The sequence below is a fragment of the Vombatus ursinus genome, unplaced genomic scaffold (genome assembly GCF_900497805.2).
Source record: "Vombatus ursinus unplaced genomic scaffold, bare-nosed wombat genome assembly UNPS02014786.1, whole genome shotgun sequence".
NCBI lineage: Eukaryota > Metazoa > Chordata > Mammalia > Diprotodontia > Vombatidae > Vombatus > Vombatus ursinus.
In genome coordinates this window covers 19045642-19068079 of record NW_020954564.1, presented here as the reverse complement: position 1 = coordinate 19068079, position 22438 = coordinate 19045642, and the positions used below count along the sequence as shown (strand labels likewise).

The 22438-nt window shown below is 42.0% G+C and overlaps 1 pseudogene; it reads right to left on the bottom strand.

The window, feature by feature from the left end:
* Positions 1 to 14313: 14313 nt before the first annotated feature.
* Positions 14314 to 21428, bottom strand: LOC114047197 (annotated as a pseudogene).
* Between the last annotated feature and the right edge of the window lie 1010 nt (positions 21429 to 22438).

Sequence of the window (22438 nt, the reverse complement as noted above, 5' to 3'; positions counted from 1 at the left end):
AGAGTAGCAAATTGACTTAAATGCCCTTTTCCTATAAACAAGTGTTCCCAAGGACTTACTCTTCAAACAAAAAATGATTTTATGAGGACAACCCTAATGAAATGATTTGTGGTGTGGGATGGTCTCTGGAGTATCTATTATGCTCTGGAGGATTCTTAAATCATTAGGATTGATCTAGAAGTGTTGTTTCTTTTCAGAATGGTTCTCATATGATAGCAAAGAATACATACTTAGTACAAGTAATAAAACCTACATCTCCAGCTCCAAATTAAATTTCTTCTCCCCTTCCTTCTCCATATTCTCTGTGGCCATATGGGTAGGTCACTGTATAAGTAATTAAGTGAACCAATGTGGGGTCTACTAAATTTTTGCTTTGATAATGATAAATCAGTTTATTGATGAGTAAGTACTTTTTTAATCCAGATCCCATATTTCAAGGTTTGTTTTACTATGAAAAGCTTTTTAAGGTTTACAAATCATACCATTTTGTAGAATTTTATGCTCTAGGTGCTTTGGTGATATTCAGATAATTTGAACCATGAACTAGAATTAGAGGATCTCAAAATTGGGTCCTTCCATGTCATCTATGCCAATGCAAAATATGAATTTGACCCACAATATCTCTCAGAAAGTGACCTACTTTCTCTTGCCTGTATGTGACTTTCTATCTCCTCTGTTCATGCCGTTGCATAAGCTGTATCCCCATACCTAAAATGTTCTCCCTTCTCACCTTTACCTCTAAGGGTATCTATTTCCCTTCAAGACTCAACTCAAGTGCCACCCCCTTCCAAAGATCTTTCCTGATTCCCCTGGTTGTCAATGTAAGATCTGGCAGCACAAACTGATTTTCAAGACCTTAATGGTACTAAGAGATTAAAAAGAATTGTTAGAGTATCCCTTAACATATACTTCCTCTTATCTTCTCTGTGACCATAGTAATTATGTTGAGAGTTTGATTTTCCTTCATGATTTTCCTTCCCATCCTTAAGAAGAGGGATTCTATACAAACATGCACAATATTTACTTATTTGTTTAAATATTATTTCTCCCAACAGAATATAATCTCCTTAAGGGCAGGAACTATTTTATTTTTATATTTATATACATTAGAAGAAAGGCAGGAAGAAAAAGATCAGAAGTTTTAGAGTTACAAGAGAGCTTAGAGACTATAAAATGACTTGACCAGAGGTACACTGCTGGTATATGTATGAGGTGAAATTTGAACCCAGGTCTTCCTGATTCCAAGGCCAGTTTTTTTCTGGAATACACCTATTTAACTCAAATAATGATGGGTAAAATTAGACAGGGAAGTCTTGAGACAAGCTGTACAGTCCTTAATTTGTGAAGAGAAACCAATCTAAGAGGAGGTAGATATTCAAACTTTACCTGACATGTACATAGCTTTGCAGACCATGTCTTGAGCCACATAACTAACTAACAAAACAATAATAATTCCAACAACTGATGGAAGATGACCCTGCTGCTACAATGATTGTTCAGTTTCCCTAGAGTACTCAAAGATAAGAGAGTAGATCCTTATGGCCTCCCCTAGGAAACTTCTTCCCACAACCAACTTTAAAATATCCTATTTACTACAGATTAGTCTCCCCCTGGAATGTCCTTCCTTTTCTTCAGTGTGGGTGACTAGTCTTCAACTGCTCTGGACATACCCATGATGTCTTCAATTTTGTGCAGTTTTCTACCCTTATCTGTTTCCTACTAATTTTGGTAGTTTTGTAGTATTTACAGATTGATGCCTTTTACATAAACTAATCAATATCAATGTAAGACTTATTTCATTGGAATTGTCAGACATTTTCACTGTTGCATTCTTTGTAAGAGTCAGAAGTTAGGTTAATGAATGTGACAGTTTACTATTATAAAGACGAGTGAAGCAGGCATCAAGTAATTGTGCCTGAGAGATCATTGGGCTTAAGGAACTATTGCTCTCTCCTCATACAATATTGTGTCTATTTATTCTCCATGTGTAGTTTTGATGCAAAAACAACTTTCCCTCCTATAAGGACTCATGATGGAAAGTCAAACCATCAACATAACTACTGTGGTTAGAAAGAAGACCACATCTGCAAAGAGCCACAGCTTCTTCCCAGGTTTCATTTCTTTTTTTTCCTCAATTACATGCAAAAACAATTTTTAACATTCTTTTTTAAAATTTTTTTATTTCCAAATTATTTCTATACTTCTCCCCATTGCCCCTCCCGAAGAAGGCAAGCAACTTGACAAAGATTGTACATGTGCAGTTATGCAAAATATTTTTCCATATTAGCCATTTTACAAAAAAAATGCAGACAAAAATAATCCAAGAAAAATAAAATTTAAAAAGTATGCTTCAATCAGTATTCAGACTCCATCAATCCTTTCTCTGGAAGTAGACAGTATTTTTCATCACAAGCCTTTTGGAATTGTCTTGGATCACTGTATTGCTAAGAATAGCTAAATAATTCTCAGTTGAGCATCATACAATATTGCTGTTACTATGTACAATGTTCTCCTGCTTCTGCTCACTTTGCATCAGTTCATGTAAATCTTCTCAGGTTTTTGTGACACCATCTTGCTTTTCATTTCTTATAGCACAATAGTACTCCATTAAAATCATATACCACAACTTGTTCAGTCATTCCCCAATTGATGGGCATCCCCTCAGTTTTGAATTCTTTGTCACTCCAAAAAGAGCTACTATAAATATTTTTGTACATACAAGTCCTTTTCCTTTTTCTTTGATCTCTTTGGCATACAGACTTAGTAGTGGTATAATGCACCCCAAATGTTCATATGGAATATTTGTGCCCAACCTGTGGTATAGCATTCCTAGCTCATATTGATCTGATCAGCCACAGTCAGACACACTGTAACTTAACTCTAGCATGGAGATATCATTTTGGTCCTCTTTGAGAATGAAAGATAACAACTAACCAACATATGGGTCCTTTTCCTTTTTCTTTGATCTCTTTGGCATACAGACTTAGTAGTGGTATTGCTAAGTCAAAGGATATACAAAGTTTTACAGACTTTTGGGCATAGTTCCAAATTACTCTTCAAAGTGGTTTGATCAGTTCACAACTCTACCAATTGTGCATTACTGTCCTAATTTTCTCACATTCCCTGCAATATTTGTCATTTTCCTTTTCTGTCATATTGGCCAACCTTATGTGTGTGAGATAGTACCTGAAAGTTGTTTTAATTTGTATTTTTCTAATCAATAGTGATTATTGGTCAGAGGTCCAGGGTCACAGAGCTAGTAAGTATCTGAGGCCAGATTTGAACTCAGGAAGATGTGTCTTCCTAACTCTAAGCATAGCACTCTATCCACTGTGCCACCACTGTGCCTATATCCTTTGATCATTTATAATTGAGAAATGACTTGTATTGTTGTAAATTTGACTCAGTTCTCTATATTTTGAGAAATTAGGCCTTTTCCAGATAAACTTGCTGTAAAACATTTTTCCAGCGTTGTGCTTTCCTTCTAATCTTGGCTACATTGATTTTGTTTGTGCAAAAGATTTTAATGTAAACAAAATTATTCACTTAAAATACTGTAATGCTCTCTATTTCTTTATTCATCATAAATTTTTCCCTTATACATAGATCTAACAGGTAAAATATTCCATGTACCACGAATTTGCTTATGGTATCACCTTTTATGTCTAACTCATGTACCTATTTTGCTCTTATCTTGGCATATGGTATGAGATGTTGTTCAATACTTAGTTTCTGCCAAATTGTTTTCTAGTTTTCCCAGCAATTTTTGTCAAATAGTGAGTTCTGTCCCAAATCCTTGAATCTGTGCATTTATGAAACAATAGATTATTATGGTCATTTACTATACTGTATTATATGTACCCAATCTATTCCATTAATCCACCACTCTATTTTTTAACCAGTATCAGATTATTTTGATGATTATCACTTTGCAGTACAGTTTGAGATCTGGTACAACCAAACCACCTTCCTCCACAATTTTTTCATTGATTCCCTTGATATTCTAGACCTTTTGTTCTCCCAGATGAGTTTTGTTCTTTTTTCTAGCTCTATAAAATGTTTTTAGTAGTTTGTTTGGTATAGTGTTGAACAATAAATTAATTTAGGCAGAATTGTCTTTTTTATTATATTGACTCAGCCTTCCCAATGAGCAATTAATATTTCTCCAACTGTTTAGATCTGATCTTATTTACATGAAAAGTGTTTTGTGATTGTGTTTATATAGTTCATGGGTTTGTCTTGGCATGTAGACTCTCAAGTATTTTATATTGTCTCTAGTTACTTTAAATGTAATTTCTCCTTCTTTCTCTTCCTGCCGGACTCTATTGATAATTTATAGAAATGCCGACATGTTAGGTGGTTTTATTTTATATCCTGCAATTTTATTAATATTGTTAATTTCAACTAGTTTTTAGTTGATTCTCTAGGATTCTCTAAGTATACCATCATATGATCTGCAAAGAGTAATGGTTTTGTTTCCTTCAATCAAAGGAACATGGAAACAATAATTGATTCACCAGTATGGGGTCAGTTTTCAGATAAGACATATGGGTTGCTTTAGATGTAAAATTATGAGAAAAAAATATCTTGCATCAGTCTTCAGATCTGAATGGGTTTCTGGTCAGCATAACCTAGGTCCTTATTTATAGGTCTCTAAGCAACAAGTAAAGGTGGTACAGCTTCCCAGACACACAAGGCAAGGTTCCAACAACGTGATAAAATTTTCTCTCAATTTCCATAACTGATTAAAGTTTTCTCACAAGACAGAAATTGGACTAGACCCATAATTGAATAGAAAGGGAACTGAGGTAGATCCAGAACTGAGTCACAAGATAGAGTCAGTGCAGTGCACTCAATTCCCATAATTCCCTCAATTCCTCCCCTTTGATTCCTGGAGAGGGGATAGCCCTCTGTCCCACGAATCACTTATCTATGGGTTAAAACTATGAAATTTTTCATAATCAGACTAATTTGAGAAGGGAGATTTACATGTCACCAAGGTAACCAACAAAACTCAGTAAACATAAACACCATGAAACAAAAGGTCAAAGCAATATAATGATGATCATCAATATTAAATAACACCAAGTCTCCTTGTATCCTAGTAACCTATTCCCAATATTCCTTTAATCTTCACATTTTATCTTGAGCCTCAGGTGTCCCATGAAGTTGTCTGATTCCTAGAAATATCATCTCTTGGATATCCTGCACTAGACCTTGTCCTTAGGACAGCTCTGACAGGAGCTCTTCTTCTCTTGTTCCAAATCACTTGTTGAGATTCCTAGGTAAATCTGCTAAAATTTTCCAGCAACAAGATTTAATATAATTTGGTACAATCTCTTACATTTGGTTCTCCAAACCTGAAGCTTCAGAAAATTTCAGTTTTTATATACCATTTACTATTTCTGTTTGTACCTAAATCCTGTGTGTTATATAAGAATCTTTTTTTTAATATTTTTAAAAAAATTTGAATGTCTAACTATAAAAGGAACTCTTCTGTCTTTTATAACTATTGAGGGTAGGGGGAATTTCACTTCACAATTACAAATACAATTTTGGATTTAATACCCTTAATCCAATTTTGAGAATTTATTACTAAACATACTCAAATCCTGAATTTCTCATTAGAAACATTTGGAAGCTAATTACATGCATATGTTTCTAGTCCTTAGAGAAAACTGTTGCTTTCTCAAAATTTACTATTCCATTTCATTAGAAAACTTTTATATTACATCTTTTTCTTATTACTTTGTCTAATCCCCCCTTAAATGGATGTCATCTTTATATTATAATTTGACTACAAATACAGATTAAAATTGAAAGATTTTTCATACTTACATCCTGTTATAGTAACTTAGAGATGTTCTGGTATCTATTAATGAATAGATTTAGTATAGCACTTAGAAAACTTCTACTACTCACATGTCCCAATTACAGAAATTTTCTATGAAAGAAAAAGGAGAGACATAGTTATAACAGTGTCAAGACTCATTCCTTCAAAGGCACAGACTGACCTGACATATACTGTAACGGGGTAAAAACTCCTCAGCTCTGTTTAATTCCAGGTATGAATCATATCTGAAATCTAATCATGTAGTCACAGGTGTCATAAACCAGGCTCAGAATTAACCAAGAGGAGAAATTTCCTATTCCGAGAGGAAATAATACAATGGAGAAACTGAGTCAAAAGAATACTATCTTAGGCCATGCCAAGGTCATCCCCTCAACTTTTCCCAGAGAGAGACATCTACCTATAACAATTCTCAGACTGCAGCACATGCCATTTTCTCCTTCACTGGTGGCCTATTGGCTGCATGACAATTCAGGTAACCATTACTGTAATCAAAACTCAAAACAGTATCAAATTATATTCCCAAGGGTATTTTCCTCAAATAGCAAAATTTCACTAATTATGGCTTAGGGCTTGAACATTATTTATTTTCTCATGTTTCCCTAATAATTACACTTCATTTATCCTTTACTTATAAATTAAAACTAACCACATTCTGAGGTTTCAGACATACAGTGAATATCTGATAGTTAACTCATATTGGTGTATTAGAATAATATCTTTAAACAACCCTATTTTAGTCAACTTATTTTGCAAATAAGTTGGAGGGCTGATAAGATCTTATGATCCAGCCTGAATACAAAGTCTCAAGGGACTCCTAGAGAAAGATATGTTCAATGGTCTGTGCAACGTTTCCCCCAAGGAGTAAATTACTATGATTATGATTGTTATTGTTGTTGTTATGGGTTTTAAAACAAAATATACCCCATTAAATATTAACAGATTTAAATCTTTTTATTGCACTTGGTTTTTTATTAATTAATTAATTTTTAGTTTTCAACATTCACTTCCACAAGACTTTGAGTTCCAAATTCTCTCCCCATCTCGTTCCTCCCCCCACCCCAAGATGGCACGCATTCTTAATACCCCTTCCCCTAATCTTCCCTCCCTTCTATATCCCCCCCATCTCTTATCCCCTTCTTCTATCTTCCTGTAGGGCAGGATAGATTTCTATACCCCATTGACTGTATATCTTATTTCCCAGTAGCATGTGAAAACAATTTTTAACATTTGTTTTTAAAACTTTGGGTTCCAAATTGTCTCTCTTCTTCTCTCTCCATCCACCCTCATTGAGAAGGCAATCAACTCAATACAGGTTATATATGTGGAGTCATGCAAAATACTTCCATAGTAGTCATTTTGGGGAAAACTAACTATATTTTCCTTTCATCCTATCCTGACCCTGTTAATTCTCTCTTTTGACCCTGTCCCTCCTCGGAAGTGTTTGCTTCTGATTACCCACTCCTCCAATCTGGCCTCCCCTCTATCATCCCCCCTGTTCTCTTATCCCCTTCCCCCCTATTTTCCTGTAGGGTAAGATAAATTTCCATATCCAATTGAGTGTGTATGTTATTCCCTCCTTAAGCCAAATCCAATGAGAATAAGATTCACTGATTCCCTCTCACCTTCCCCCACTTCCCCTCCACTATAAAAGCTTTTTCTCTTCTGTTTTATGTGGGATAATTTACCCCATTCTACCTCTTCCTTTCTCCTTCTCCCAGTATAATCCTCTCTTACCCCTTAATTTTATTCTCCAGATATCATCCCTTCATCTTCAACTCATCCTGTGCCCTCTATCTATCAATCTATATCTATATCTATATATCTATATCTATATCTATATAATTTTTTCCCTCTAACTACCCTGATATTGACAATAGTCTCATGAGTTACAAATATCATCTTTCCATGCAGGAATGTAAACACTTCAACCTTAATAAGTCCCTTATGCTTTCTCTTTCCTGTTTACCTCTTCATCCTTCTGTTGAGTCTTGTATTTGAAAGTCAAATTTTCTATTCAGCTCTGGTCTTTTCATCAAGAGTACTTAAAAGTTCTTTATTTCACTGAATGCCCATTTTTCCCCCTGAAGGATTATACTCAGTTTTGCTGGGTAGGTGATTCTTGACTATAATCCCATCTCCTTTGACATGCAGAATATTGTATTCCAAGCCCTCTGGTCCCCTAATGTAGAAGCTGCTAAATCGTGTGTTATCCTGATTGTGTTTCCACAATACTTGAATTGTCTCTTTCTGGCTGCTTGCAATATTTTGTCCTTGACCTGGGGACTCTGGAATTTGGCTACAATATTCCTAGAACTTTTCCTTCGGGGATCTCTTTCAGGAAGTGATTGGTGAATTCTTTCAATTTCTATTTTACCCTCTGGTTCTAGAATATCAGGGCAGTTTTCCTTTATAATTCCTTGAAAATGATGTCTGGGCTCTTTTTTTGATCATGGTTTTCAGATAGTCCAATGATTTTTAAATTTTCTCTCCTGGATCTATTTTCCAGGTCAGTTGTTTTCCCAATGAGATATTTCACATTGTTTTCTATTTTTTCATTCTTTTGGTTTTGTTTTACAATGTCTTGATTTCTCATAAAATCACTAGCTTCCATTTGCTCCATTCTAATTTTTAAGGAAGTATTTCCTTCAGTGAGCTTTTGGACTTCCTTTTGCATTTGGCCAATTCTGCTTTTGAAGGCATTCTTCCCCTCATTGGCTTTTTGGACCTCTTTTGCCATTTGGGTTAGGCTATTTTTAAGGTGTTATTTTCTTCAGTATTTTTTTGGGTCTCCTTTAGCAAGTTGTTGATTGTTTTTCATGATTCTCTTACATCACTTTCATTTCTCTTCCCAGTTTTTCCTCTACTTCTCTTACTTGCTTCTCGAAATCCTTTTTGAGCTCTTCCATGGCCTGGGACCAATTCATATTTTTCTTGGAGGCTTTAGATGTAGGAGCTTTGACTTTGTTGTCTTCTTCTGGTCGTATGTTTTGATCTTCTTTGTCACCAGAGAAAGATTCTATGGTCTGACTTTTTTGTGCAGTTTGCTCATGTTCCCAGCCAATTACTTGAGTTATAAACTCTTTGTTAAGGTAGGGGTCTGCTTTCAGTGTGGAGAATGTACTGCCCCAAGCTTTGGAGGTTTTGTGTAGCTGTTTTCAGAGATACTTCTAGGGACCTGTAAATTTTCAGTTCGTCCAAGGTAGTATGGTAAGGGGCAAGGTGTTTACTCCTTTCCTGGCCTGTGCTCTGGTCTTTTCTACCTTGGAACTACAAGCACTCTTTTCTACCTTGGAACTGTGAGAAAGATTCCCTCTCCACTGCCACGACAAGCCCCACCATGCCAGCACTCTTCCTCACCCCAGGACTGCCACCCAGAACTGTGACCCAGATCCAAGCATGGGCAAAGCAAGAGAATCCTGCCTCAGCACCAGCCAAGAGATCCCTGCAATCCACCTCTGACCAGCCACTCGATTCCCCCTGGGTCTGTGGGCCAAGAGCAGCTGCCGCCCCGGGTGTGCTCGAGGACTGGGGCTAGGCCAAAGCTTCTCTCTCACCATGGTCACAGACCTTTCCTACCGACTTTCTAACTTGTCTTTGGTATTTGTAGGTTGAGAAGTCTGGAAACCACCACAGCTGCTCATGATTCAGTCCCCTGAGGCCTGCTCCAAGTTCACTGAAGCCTGGTCTTTGCTTACGCACCCACGCTGAACTACACTCCTCTCCCAGCCCGGCACAATATACCTTTCCAATCAACCATCCAGGTTGTCTTAGGCTGGAAATTTGTTTCACTCTGTCTTTTTGTGAGTTCTGCTGCTCTATAACTTGTTTAGAGCCATTTTTACAGGTATTTAGAGGGGTTTGGGGGAGAGCTCAAGCAAGTCACTGCTTTTACTCCACCATCTTGGCTCCACCCTATCACATTCTTTTAACAGCTCAATTTATAATCTAATAGCAGCCAGATTAAAAGAGAAGTTTATCTGACAGCATTTCTAATACAATGTTTCTCATAGCAATTCACAATATAACAAAATTTTTTAGAAACACAATAATATCATGTACTTAAAACATGAAACAAAATTTATTACCAGTCTGATGATGTCAATTCATCCAAATGCATTTCCTAAATTATTTTACATAGAAAATCATTAATTTTTATTTCCTTTGACATTTTATACTAATCACATCTAAATCCTGGTGTAATGTTATATGTAACAATTACATCCAATTAATAATAATAGTAATAATGTCAACATTTATATAGGGCTCACCAAATGCCAGTCATTGAGTTAAGCACTTCATTATCATTTGATCCTCAAAATAACCCTGGAAGGTGGGTACCATTATTATTTTCCTCTTTACAGACCAGGAGAGAGAGGTAAGCAGAGATAAGATAACTTGCTTAAGATCACATAGCTAATAAAATTTTAATACCAGATTGTAACTCAGGTTTTCCTGCATTTTTCCAGCATTTTTTTTTTGCATTTGATGCCACAAGTAATAGACAAACACATTTCCCCACATCATGATTTAATTATAGGATACAGCTCAACCAAATCAAATCTAGATTTACAAACACAAATCAAAGTCTCAAGATTTGCAGTAGTATTTTTACTTTTCCATGAACTTTTTATTCATTTTTTTTCAAAAATTATCAAAAGAGCCAAATCAATTCATTTCATTTTCATGACCTAGCCCCACCCTCTCCTTCCTTTAGACTTTTTCCATTTTAACCCTAGCAAAAGATAGGGAGCAATTCCAAGTGGCAGCCTTACATTCCCAACTCTGAGTTGACATTAGATGGAGTGGGGCCAGAAGAAATCTATTCATCTAGGTTGGAAGTTTAGAGAGATTCTAGCTCAGAACTTTTGGAGAATGCTGGGGGGACCTTGGGGCACCACAGTCCTATTTGTGCTCCATCTAGATGGGATGACAGGAAAACCAGAATCTTCTGGAAGCCTCTTTCCATTTTTGTTTTTTCTGTACATGAAGTTCCTTCTGCCTCAGTCCATCTCTCCTATTGACATCTCCCAGGACTACATGGTCATGACATGGCCAGCCACAGTGCTGTTCTGGAGGAAGACTATTTGGAGTAACATAACAAATAGGCTGTTCTGAGGGGATGTTCTGACAGTAAGATTCCAGCCTCATGAGAGGGAATTCCCATCTGCAAGACACTTCCTCCATTCTAACAATTCCTGACCAACCTGCTCTTCTCTGGGAATCAGGAAGTTGACCAACCAAGGGCCCTTTCCATTCTTTTCCACTTTCTGCTTTTCCACTTTCTGGCTTTTCCACTCACTGCTAGCGAGTTCCTGGCAAGTTCCCAACCTCCATTGGCCTCTCCTGGCTCTTGCTTCTTCAAGTCTAGGCCTGGGCTTGGCTCCTTCTGCTGCCCAGGGCACTCACTCCCAGGCCTCACTCAGCAGAAGGGAAGCCACCCTTTGAACAGAGGATTTCCACCAGAATCCTGCCTCCTTTTCCCCACTACTCCAAGGTATCCTCAAGAGCAACCTCCATGTGATGCGTAGACAAGAAGCAACCACAGACCCAAGATAAAATTTATTATTACATTGGCATAAATTACAATCTATTGATTAGAAAATAAAACTAAGGAATTAAACAGTAGCCTTTGTGATGGAGAAGAGCTAAGCACCCATCTGTAGAGTCCTGTCTAGGGCTGCTCAGATGCCAGTTTCCTGGGGAAAGGGACAAAAGGGCTAAGAGGCAGCTAGTGTCAGCCCCATACTGACTGTTGCTGGACCCTGAAACCTGCAGAAGAGTGGGCACCTCTGCTGGCTTCAGGAACCAGCGGCCAACCCAGTGGTGTGAACCCCTGCCTTCCCTCCTGATAGTAAGAGGCAGAAAGGATGAAGATGCCACTGTGGGGATCAGTGCTTGCTTGACACCCTGCCCCCTCTGCCCCTGCTGGGGCTGGAGGGAATATCACCCTGTGCCCCATAGCCAGGAATGAAGCCCTTAGCTTTTCTATCTGATAACAAAGAACCATGAAATATATCTGTGTGTAAATATAAATATACATATATACATACAAACATACACACATAATACAATTGGCCCACAAGGCCAAAGACTTTGCCTTCCCCCTCCCAATCCAGCCTTAATTACAACAAGCTCCCCCCCAACCCTATCCCAATAAACTTAACACCTGCCCCTGTGCTACCCAAGCCAGAAAAGAACTAGAATCAGAGCCCAGAGTGAGAGCCTGGTGAGCCTACAAGGTCCTGTTTCCCTTCAGAGGTGCCTGGGGCATGTCAGGTCCACCCCAGGGAAAGAAGGCAGCATAGGCTCAATGCCAACCCTAGACAGGACCAGGGAAGGGCCCTTCTCATCAGAATCCCAGACAGTCTTTTTGCCCACCATACCCACAACAGCATGAGCTGATGGTCCCAAAGGAGAGCCCACAGTGACTGAGCTCCAAGTGAGGAAGTAGATGAAGGTATTGCTAGAGTGGAGAAACAGGGCCTCTGGGCCTGTGAAGGGAAGGAGAAGAAACCTGGTAACAGTAACATAAAAGAAGGCCCTCTCCCCATGGTCCCTGGATGCACTCCAAGTCCCACCTCCCTTTCAGCATTATCTAATCCATGATTAATGCTGTATCTAACACTGCCTTTCCCACCCAGCAGAAATGCTCCATTCCTCTCTAAATTAAGCCCCAATGGGTAGAAGGGGCCTCCCAGTCATGGCTACATCCCTGGAAGACATACAGTTTCTAAATGTCACCCCAGGTGATCCTGGGGTCAGAACTTCCTCCAAATCGAGATTGTTGACCTTGTCAGAATAAAATGTCTAGGGAATTGTGGTCAGTCCCAGGTGCTTCAAATTTCAAAGACTGTACCCATCATGCCTCGTGGTGAAGAGAACCATGCAAGGTAGCATGGACAGGGGCTTTAGTCATCTTCTGTGGCATGCCCATGACAGACTGGCTACCAATCTGCCCTTTCCAGTTGCCCAATTGATCAGTCTTTAATACACCAAATTCCTTGCCCTAGAGTAAGGTAAGCCAAGGTAGCATTAGCTGTGGTTCTGTAGGACTGATGCTGAGCATAGCAAGGCCCTCACTTCAGCCCTACCCACATCCCTAACATATAATACATAGCTATATATACACCTCCTGGGGGTGGGCAGGGCCTGGCATGGAGCAGGGCCACCTGACCCTCCAGAGGATGGGGAGTGAAACAGAAATAGTTCAGCTGGTGGTCTCCTCCATATCAGAGAAGGCCTGGTGGGGCAAGACTGCTCCACAGAGGTGGGCTCCCACTTTCTATCTCTCTCCCAGAAGCCATAGTGCCTATAAGTGATTAAGCATGGGGGAGGGAGGAGAAGATGGGGAAGCTGCTTGCTAGTGGAGAGGAGGTAGCTGAAGCGGGAAGGGGTGTAGGGACCCAGGGAGGAGAGGCTAATTGGCAGGCCTCCCATGGACTTGGAAGGGGTAAATGCCGGAATACACAGGGTGACCCCAGTTGCTCAGGCTCTGAAGCTCTGCCACATGTACGTGGCTGTGTCATTGCCTTGTGGGAAGCGGAGAGAGTGGGATCTGGAAGGCCTGAGATCCCTTGGAGGATACCCTGACCCTGGAGCCCTTCTGCCCCAGGCTTCCTTCAAAAAACAGTGGCTGAATTAAGCCACCATATTATCCCTCACATTCCTGTCAGACCCACAGGGTCACCCATGGGGTCTTGGCTTCCTCTGTAGCTGCTTCCAAAGCCACAGCATTCCTGTGATTGTTGAACGGGTCCTCGAGACCACTGGCCTGCCTGGGTCACTGGACAAATGCTGTTGGACCAGCCCTCCATACTTCAAAGTGGAAGGTTTGAATGGACTCCCCAGCCTCATCACAGGTGAACTGCTCAAGGGCCACCCGCTCTGACTGTGAATCTTCATTTAGCTCCTGCAGAGAAGAAAAAGCAAAGATGGATGGACAGATGGATGGATGGATAGATGGGAGGTTAGAGTAAAGATCATGTTGTTAGGACATGAACTCAAAGGGGGCGGGGGGGGGAGGGGGGGGGGGGGGGGGGAGAGAGGAGGAGGAGGAGGGATACATTGGAGCGAGTAAAGGGAAGAAAAAAAAACCACCATGATGTTTTTTTCCTTGATGGTTTCTCCCGCGATCCCCTCACCTTCTAGCAGCTTCCTCAATAATTCAGTAGACAGATCCTTTCCCCTCCAAGCCCTTGGCTTCCTTCTCGGCCTCTTCCCCTAAGCTGCTGAATGACTTGGGACAATCTGCTTAACCGTGGGTGCCTCAATTTCTTCATCTTTATCAGGATTTAGGTCCTGAAGCATTCCCCCCTCCCTGCATTTTTCGCCTTCTCCTCTGGCTCCATCTTTTCTCCCAAATCCGCCTTATGTGGGCATTTCATCACATAGGGAATAGCGATCACCATCTCCACCCAGCTCCCCCATGGGACATCTGGACCATGGAGGCAACATTCTTTCTAACAGCACCCTAAGGCAGCATCTAAATCTTGGTTGTTTTTGCTGCTATCATCGTCCTTTCCTGTCTCCTCTCTAAGAAGAGAGGGAGGAGCAGAAGGGTTGACTGTGGAGTCAGGAGACCAGCTTCAATGTTTCATCTGTAAAATGGATACATCCTTCCATTCCTCCCCTCACATCAGCCCTTCTAACTTCCATATCTTGTAACAGGCATCCCAATTTTCCAATCCATCATGTCCCAAGCCCTCTGGCTTTCTACACGCCACCTACCTGACAACTCCATGGCACAATCCACCAGCCAGACTCAGTCTTCACTGTAGCACTTCATGTCCTACTTCACAATCTGGTGCACTTCCTAAAAGATAGTCATGGACTGGTGGGTCCCACAGCTCACAGGACTGGCCCAGTGTGAGTGCTACTCCTTCAGCCTGGGCTTCCCCCTTCCACCCAGGAGGCTCTTCTCAGGGCAAACCTGTAGCCTGCCTCCCAGTCCCTACCCCAGCCAGACCAGACCAGGAATGGGCAGGCCTCACTGCCTCTGTCACCCCGGTCACTCCTTCCTTGAGAAGGGTGAGCTTTAGGCTGGCAGCAGCCTTGCAGGTAGACTCACATGCTCCTCTACCCCATGAGTGAGGATTCTGTGTCCCAGGTCCAGTAGCTGGGCCTGCACCTCATCTAGCTGAAGGTCCCCAACCTGAGGACCTTTGTCTCAAAGAAGGAACAGACTGATCCAGACCAAGAACTGAGGCTCAGCCTAGAACCCATCAGAGGAAAGAGTTCAGCAAACACCAGAGAAACAGCAGAGGTAGGGAAGAAAGAGGGAGTGGACAGGGGCCCTGAGGTGTCTAGAGAGACACCAAGATCTCAGGGCCAGCACATGCCTACCTGGTGCCCAGGAAGGGATGGTTGTAAGCCAAATGACTGGCATTTATCCACTGCTTTGAAGTCTGCAAACGTGATCTCATTTGACCAGTTGGGGGGCTGTTATCCTGTTTTACAGATGTCCAATCCATGTCACAAAGTCCACCCTTTAGGCCCAATCTTTGGGAAGCTCCCAGTGGACACCTTAGAGGGTTGGACCTCCCTGTGCAGATGCCCCCACAGCAGCAGCCTGACTTGGAGCAAGGCATGTGTGTGGCCTAACCTGGGGACCCAAGGACACAGACTTACCTCACTGTGCAGGACCAACATCTTCCATGACCAAAGGTATATTTGTTCTGCCACTACAGCCTGTCTCTAGCTCAAGGCCACGGCTCCTCTCAGGTTGGCCAGCTGGCCCATCTCTTTTAGCATGTTTTCCCAGAGGGCTTCTTGGGCCAAACTAGTCAGTGACAAAAGGAAAGGTCAAACTCAACCACTGGATAGTCACGTAGGATAGAGTTAGGCAGAGGCCAGGAAATGGAACAGGCTCACCTGAATAAAACCACTACCCAATGGAATGAACAGAGGCAGAGACCTGGGTAGAAGTCCTTGCTGACCTTTACTCCCTATGGACATGCTAGCCCAAGAATTATGGCTCCACTGACCCCTACCCACCCAGAGAATGTCAGTGGTGGCTTCTCTGGTCTAGCTTTCTAGCCCTCCTTCCCTCCTCTTCTCTTTGCCAGTCAGGTCTCTGTTTGGGGCCTTACCTCTGCCACTTAGACTTCAGCTGGAGCACCCAGCCCTCTATCTCCTGTAAGAAAGAAGAGGACACAATGAGACTGATGAAAACATCAGTGCTGCACTTTGAGGACTCATGGTCTCCTCTGGGTGGGCCCTTTGCTGAGGAGGATCTGAGTCTCTGCAAACTGCTGGGTTCCAGAAATCTTGACCTTGGGTCTGGGCTAGACCTTTCAGAGACTGGGCTCTTCTCCTACCAACCCACCAAGAGGAGGCATTTCTTGTCTTGAGAAAGACCCAACCTCAGCTGGGATTAGGCATAGAACCACTTTTCTCAGAGTGATAAGGTCACTTCTCATTCTCCTGAAGATAGTTTCAAACCAACTCTTAGTTACATTCTTCTCATTGACAGTCTTATCCCTCCCTAGTCTTCATGCCTGTATGTGGCCAACACATATGAGGGGTTCCAGAGAAGAGCTGCAGGAGGAGGCCTAGGTTTGTTTTAGGTCAGTTAGCTCCATACTCATACTTTAGACAAGGAGGTCCAAGGTCCTCAGGCAGCTCTGCTAGCAAGAGACCATCTCTCAGCGAGATTGGAGTCTTTGTAAATCCGAGGTGCTCCCAGACAAGTATGGAATCTGGCCAGAACTCAGTAGGGAAGTACCAGGCCCCCACGAGAGTAGCATCAACCTTTCAAGGATGCTGATTCAGCCCAAAGTGACTTCCCTCCAAGATGTCCACCCCCACTATCTCTGACTCCAGAGGCATTCCAGTTTTTGTATTACCTGGGATACCTGAGTAATCTTCAGAAGATTATCCAAATCTTGCAAATGTTCTGCCCTAAGGGTGGTGAGATCTTCCTGGGAGCACAGAAAAGGAGACAGGGGTACAACAAGACCCAGGGAACTTTCCTGGTTCTGGCAAGCCCATAGTACTATCTTACCTCAAGACCTCCATGCCCCATGCTGGCTGGTCCTGGTGACCTGGTCTTATCAGAAGAGCAGGAGGGGCAGGTGCTGCTTTCTCCTCATCTGGGTGTGGGCAGGGGTATCCCTTCAGAAGTCCTCCTCCAGGATGGCTTCCCATCAGCTCATCAGGCCCTGCAGGACAGTGTCCTCATGGCTCAGGCCTTTCCCACCTCCACTACCACTGGCCCCTTGCCATAGCTCCAGGTACTGAAGCCTGGTGGCCTCCTTCTGCCAATGGGTAGAGTATTCAGAAGCCAAAGTTTCCTGCCCCCTTTCCAGAGCATGAGCCCTTGACAGGACACCCTGTTCAGCCTTGGGAACAAGAAAGAAAACACACAAAGATGAAAAGTCCCTTAGGAGGAGGAACAAGTAACACTAGGCACTAGAGACTAGAGCATTTATTAAGTACCCACTGTGTGCCAGGCACAGGGGTGGGTGCTGGGAACACAAGGACAAAGAATGAAACCTGTCTTACCCACCAGGAACTTCCATCCTAATGGAGGAGACAAGAACATTCCAAACCACCAGGTATTTAACTACTGTGTGTGTATTTATTAATTTTACCTTTATGCTGTTTACTTTTTTGTATGCATTTTTGGTCTTCCCCATTAAAACATAAGTTCACTGCAAATGGGAATTGTTGCATTTTTGTACCTATAATCCCCTAGGCCAGGGACTGGCACATAGTATGTGCATAATAAATACCTGTGGATTGACAGGTTGATTAGAAGAAAGGGCACCAGGTTGGGGGGAGGCAGTGCACAACTGGAAGTGGAAAGGGAGTACAGAATGAATTCTCACCATGGGGGCAGCCATTTTGGCAGGGTCACAGAGTGTGGAAGGAGAAGTGAAGCCCAATGAGGCTAAGGTTGGAAAGACAGGGTGGGGCTATCTTACCCTGGAGGCAAGGAGGGGCCCCTGGAGTTGGCCGAGGAGGGAAGTCACATGGTCTGCTCTGTGCTTAAGGAAAGTTCCTCTGGGAGCAGAGTGAAGGACAGACTGGAGGAAGAGAGGCTGCTCCGGAGTCTGCAGTGACCCAGGAGAGAGTGATGAGGGACTGAACTGCGATGACCAGGGTTATGAAGGCAGAAATGAAAAAGAAGCTAAAGGAACTCAGGCAGAAGGCTGGATCAGAGACCTCCCCAAGAGATGCAAAGGAGGCCAATCATGCAGAAGGTCCCCCCACCCCACACCTTAGTATTTGTATAGCACAAGGGCAGAGCCAAGGTAGCAGAGGTAGGGTCAGCATTTTTGCTGAGCTCAGCTCACCTCCTCCATAACCATCTAGAAAATGTGCCAGGCCACATTCTGATCAGGAACGCCAATAAAAAGTCCCTATGAGTTATTTTTCCAGCCCAGGGAAGCTTAAGAAGACAGAGATCTAAGGACACTGGGGTGGGGGCTAGCCAGGAGCCCAGCATAATGGCAGCCATGATAGTGGGAAGCATTTCATTGCCCAAGGATGATAAAGGGACTGGGACTGAACCCCTAAGCAGAAAGAGATTCCCAGGTGACTCCTGGGAGTAGGAACAGGGTCCAGCTGGCACCTCTGGGCCACAGACATAGGGCAGAGAGGAGCAGTCATGAGCGAGTGAGTGAGTGAGGCCCTCGCTGAGCAGTGACCAAGGAACACATTCTGCAAACAGAGCTGTGGGGCCTGAGCCCCAGAGCACAGTGGGGTGCTCAGTGCTAACCTTTAGTCCTACATGTAAGCCTGCACAAAGACAACTGGGGCAGGAGACCCAGACACAAGGAGAGTCAAGAAGCTCAGCCCCTCTGAACCTGCAGAATCTCCCAGTGGGCTAACTACAGAAACTCAACCATGCACCAGCCAGCAGCCCCAAACCTAGGTCAAGAACTTGCACAGCTAAGACAAGGACAGCAGTGAACAGGTCACACCACTTTGGAAGCACTGAAAACTTGCAGAACCCCAAACTGAGTTGAGAAAGCCTAGAGGTGACCAGAGCCCAACACCAACATAAAGTTCATAGTCAAGAAATAGACTGGAAGAATGAGCCAACAAAAAATGAACCTGATTGTAAAGAGCTTCTGTGGTAACAGAGAAGCTCAAGACAGAAAGACAGGAGACGATGACTTGGAAACATCTTTAAGCAAAACTCAAAGAAAAAGTGCAGATTAGACACAAGCTGAATAAGAATTCCTAGACAAGCTAGAGAAAGAGATAAAAATGGGCAAAAAAATATTTTAAAAACCAAATAAGAGTGGAAGAGGAAAAATTGAAAAAAGAAATAAGAGCAGTGCAAGAAAGATGTGGAAAAAAGAATTAATAGTTAAAAGAGACAAAAATGCTGAAAACTTTAAAATTAGAACTGAGCAAATAGCAGTTGATAACTGAGACAACAAGAAAAAATAAAACTAATTCAAAAGATTGAAAAAAATAAGAGAAAATGTGAAATATCTCAAAGGAAACACAATGACCTAGAAATAGATTGAGGAGAGATAATTTAATAATCACTGGACTACTTAAAATCCAAGAACAAAATAAAGGTGTTTGACATAATATTTTAAGAAATTATAAAGGAAAAATGCTCAAATATCTTGGAATCAGAGGACAAAGTTGAACTTGAAAGAATCCACCAATCACTTCCTGAAAGAAACCCCAAAATTAAAACTCCCAGGAACTGTAGCCAAATCCAAAGCTCCCAGATCAAGGAGAAAATCCTGCAAGCAGTCAGAGAGAAATAATTCAAATATTATCAGGACACATGAGACTTAGCAGTTTCCACATTAAAGGAATACAGGACTTAGGATATGATATTCTGGAATGCAAAAGATCAAGGACTAGAGCCAAGAATAAACTACCCAACAAAACTGAGCATAATTCTATAGGGGATAATGTACACTTAATGAAATAGAGAACTTTCTACCATTCCTGATGAAAATACCAGAGCAGAATAGAAAATCTGACATTCAAACACAGAACTCAAAATAAGCATAATAAGGTAAAGATGGGTGAAAAATCATAAGGCACTAAACAAGAGTAAATTATCTACATCCCTTGTGTGGCAAGATGATACATGTAACCCCTTCAAAATTTTATGATCACCAGGGATCTTGGAAGGACTCTAATTAGATTGCAGTTTGGCTGTAATTCTATTATGTTGTGATGATCTCAAAAGAATGGAAGGGTGGGGAAGAAAAATGCACTGGAAGTGGGGAGGAGGGAAAAGTGGGGAAAACTATCTCATATAAATGGGGTCCACAAGGAAGAGTTTATACAATGGAGGGGAGAGAGAGGAGGGGAACAGGCAACATTTGAACCTTATTCTCATCTGAGCTGGTTGAAGAAGGGAAGAATACACATACACACACAATCAGGAACAGAAATTCATCTTAACCCAAAGAGATATAAGAGGAAAAAGGGGTTAAGAGAAAGGTAAGGGGAAGGGAAGAATAACAGAGAGGGTAGATTAAGGGAGGCAATGGTCAGAAGCAAAAGACTCTTGAAGAGAGGACAGAGTAAAAAATAAAAGGAAAGTGTAAAAGAATAGGATGGAGCAAAATACACATTTGGCTATCATAACTGTGAATGTAAATGGGATGAACTCACCCATAAAATAGAAGAGTATAATAGAATGGATTAGAAATCGGGATCCAACAATATGTTATTTATAAGAAATATGTTTGAAACGGAAAGATACACAAATAGAGAAGGGGTTGGAGCAAAATCTGTTATACTTCAGCTGAAGTAAAAAAGGCAGGGGTAGCAATCATGACCTCAGACTTTTTGTCTGAGCAAAAGCAAAAAGAGACCTAATTTAAAAAGATTAATAGGGAAATTCTGTCTTACTAAAAAAAAAAGTACCATAGACAATGAATATCAATGCTGAAAATATACACATGAAACAATATAGTATACATAGTGTTAAAGTAAAAGTTGAATGAATTACAGGAAGAAATAAATTTATAGAGAACCTCAATTTACCCCCTCTCAGAGCTAGACAAATCTAACCATTAAACAAAGTGTTAAGAAGATGAATAGAATTTTAGATATGTTAAATAAGATAGACCTCTGGAGAATATTGAAGGAGAATAGAAAGGAGTACACCTATTTCTCAGCTGTTCATAAGACCTTCACAAAAATTGACCATGTATTAAGGCATAAACCTCAAAAACAAATGTGGAAAAGCAGAAATATTGAAGGCTTAGCCAACTCTCTCTACTGCTTAGCTCCCATTTATCCTGTTATATCTTGTTTGCAACTAGTTGTCTCCTCATCAGACTGTGAGTTCCTTGAAGCCAGGGACTGTGAGGCTTTTTGTTTGCTTGGTTTTGCCTTTCTTTGAATCCCCAGTGCTTAGCACAGTGCCTGACACACAGCAGGCCATGCTTAATAAGTGTTAGTTGACTGAGTAACACTGGGGTCAAGAGGAATGAACTCGATTGTAAGTGGGTTGTCTACCTGTCCTACGCAAATTGTTCCTGGCACTCATCTGGGCACTCACCTGGAAATATGGGACAGATTCTCCTGATTACCACACTTTTTCTTTCCGGCTGCTTCCATTTGCTGCCCACCAGGACAACATCTGGACTGAGTCAGGCAGTGTCACATCTATGCAAGCTCAGGCCCCAGCCCTGTGCTTGGGGATCCTTCCATAATAAGCCTGTCTCTACACACTGTCCTGGAGTTGCTCCACCTGGGCCCAACATGCCCTTGCATAAGAACAAGGAAGCTCTTATGGGTGCACAGCAGGGACTTCCCTGGGCACTGTGCCCACCCACTCCCAGAACCCACCTGGAAAAGTGATTGCCATCCACAGGAAAGCTCCAATTTTGGAGGAAGCATTCCTTAATATGGATGCCAAATCAGGTTGGTCCATAACTGCATGCCTTGCAGGGAAGGGAAGAAATGAGGATCCACCCCAGAGGGAGAGATAAGTGAGCCTCGAGCATCCCACATTACCATGCTGAGGCTTGAGCCCCTCCACCCTCCAAACCCTGCATCTGGAGCCAGACTTCAGAGTTCTCTCTTCCTCTTATCTGAGAGATACTTGCCCCCCCCTTATGAGGCACCCTTCTCGGGGGGATGGGGCTCCTACTTGCACAGTCATCCTCAGAGGAGCATCCTGAGGAAGATCCGCAGGTGTCATAGATGACTTTGCCTTTGCTCAGTCCATTAATCTTGCTGCTCTCAGTAGCTCCTGTGCCTTTCCTCCTCCTCACCAACAGGTCCCCACCTGTGTACAGAGCATGGGAGGTGCCTAATGAGTGGGTAGCTTCAGGCTTTCAGCAGCAGCTGCTGCCAAAGGCAAGATGCCTGGAAGAACTTTTCAGAACTCAGACATCTCACCCCTTTGGTGGGTTGAGGCCAGAAGCCCACCCCACCTGGTCTAGGGCCAGAAGGGAATTTTGCCCAAGGGCAAAACCTGGCCCACTTCCTGTTTCTATATGAGCTAAGAATGGGTTTTATATTTTTAAGTATGATGAAACTTTATTTAAACACATAAAGACCATTCTTAACTCATTGGTCTTAAAAAAAAAAACAGGCAGCCTTCTGCCTTAGGAGATATGGTTATTCTCTCATGGACTTGTAAAA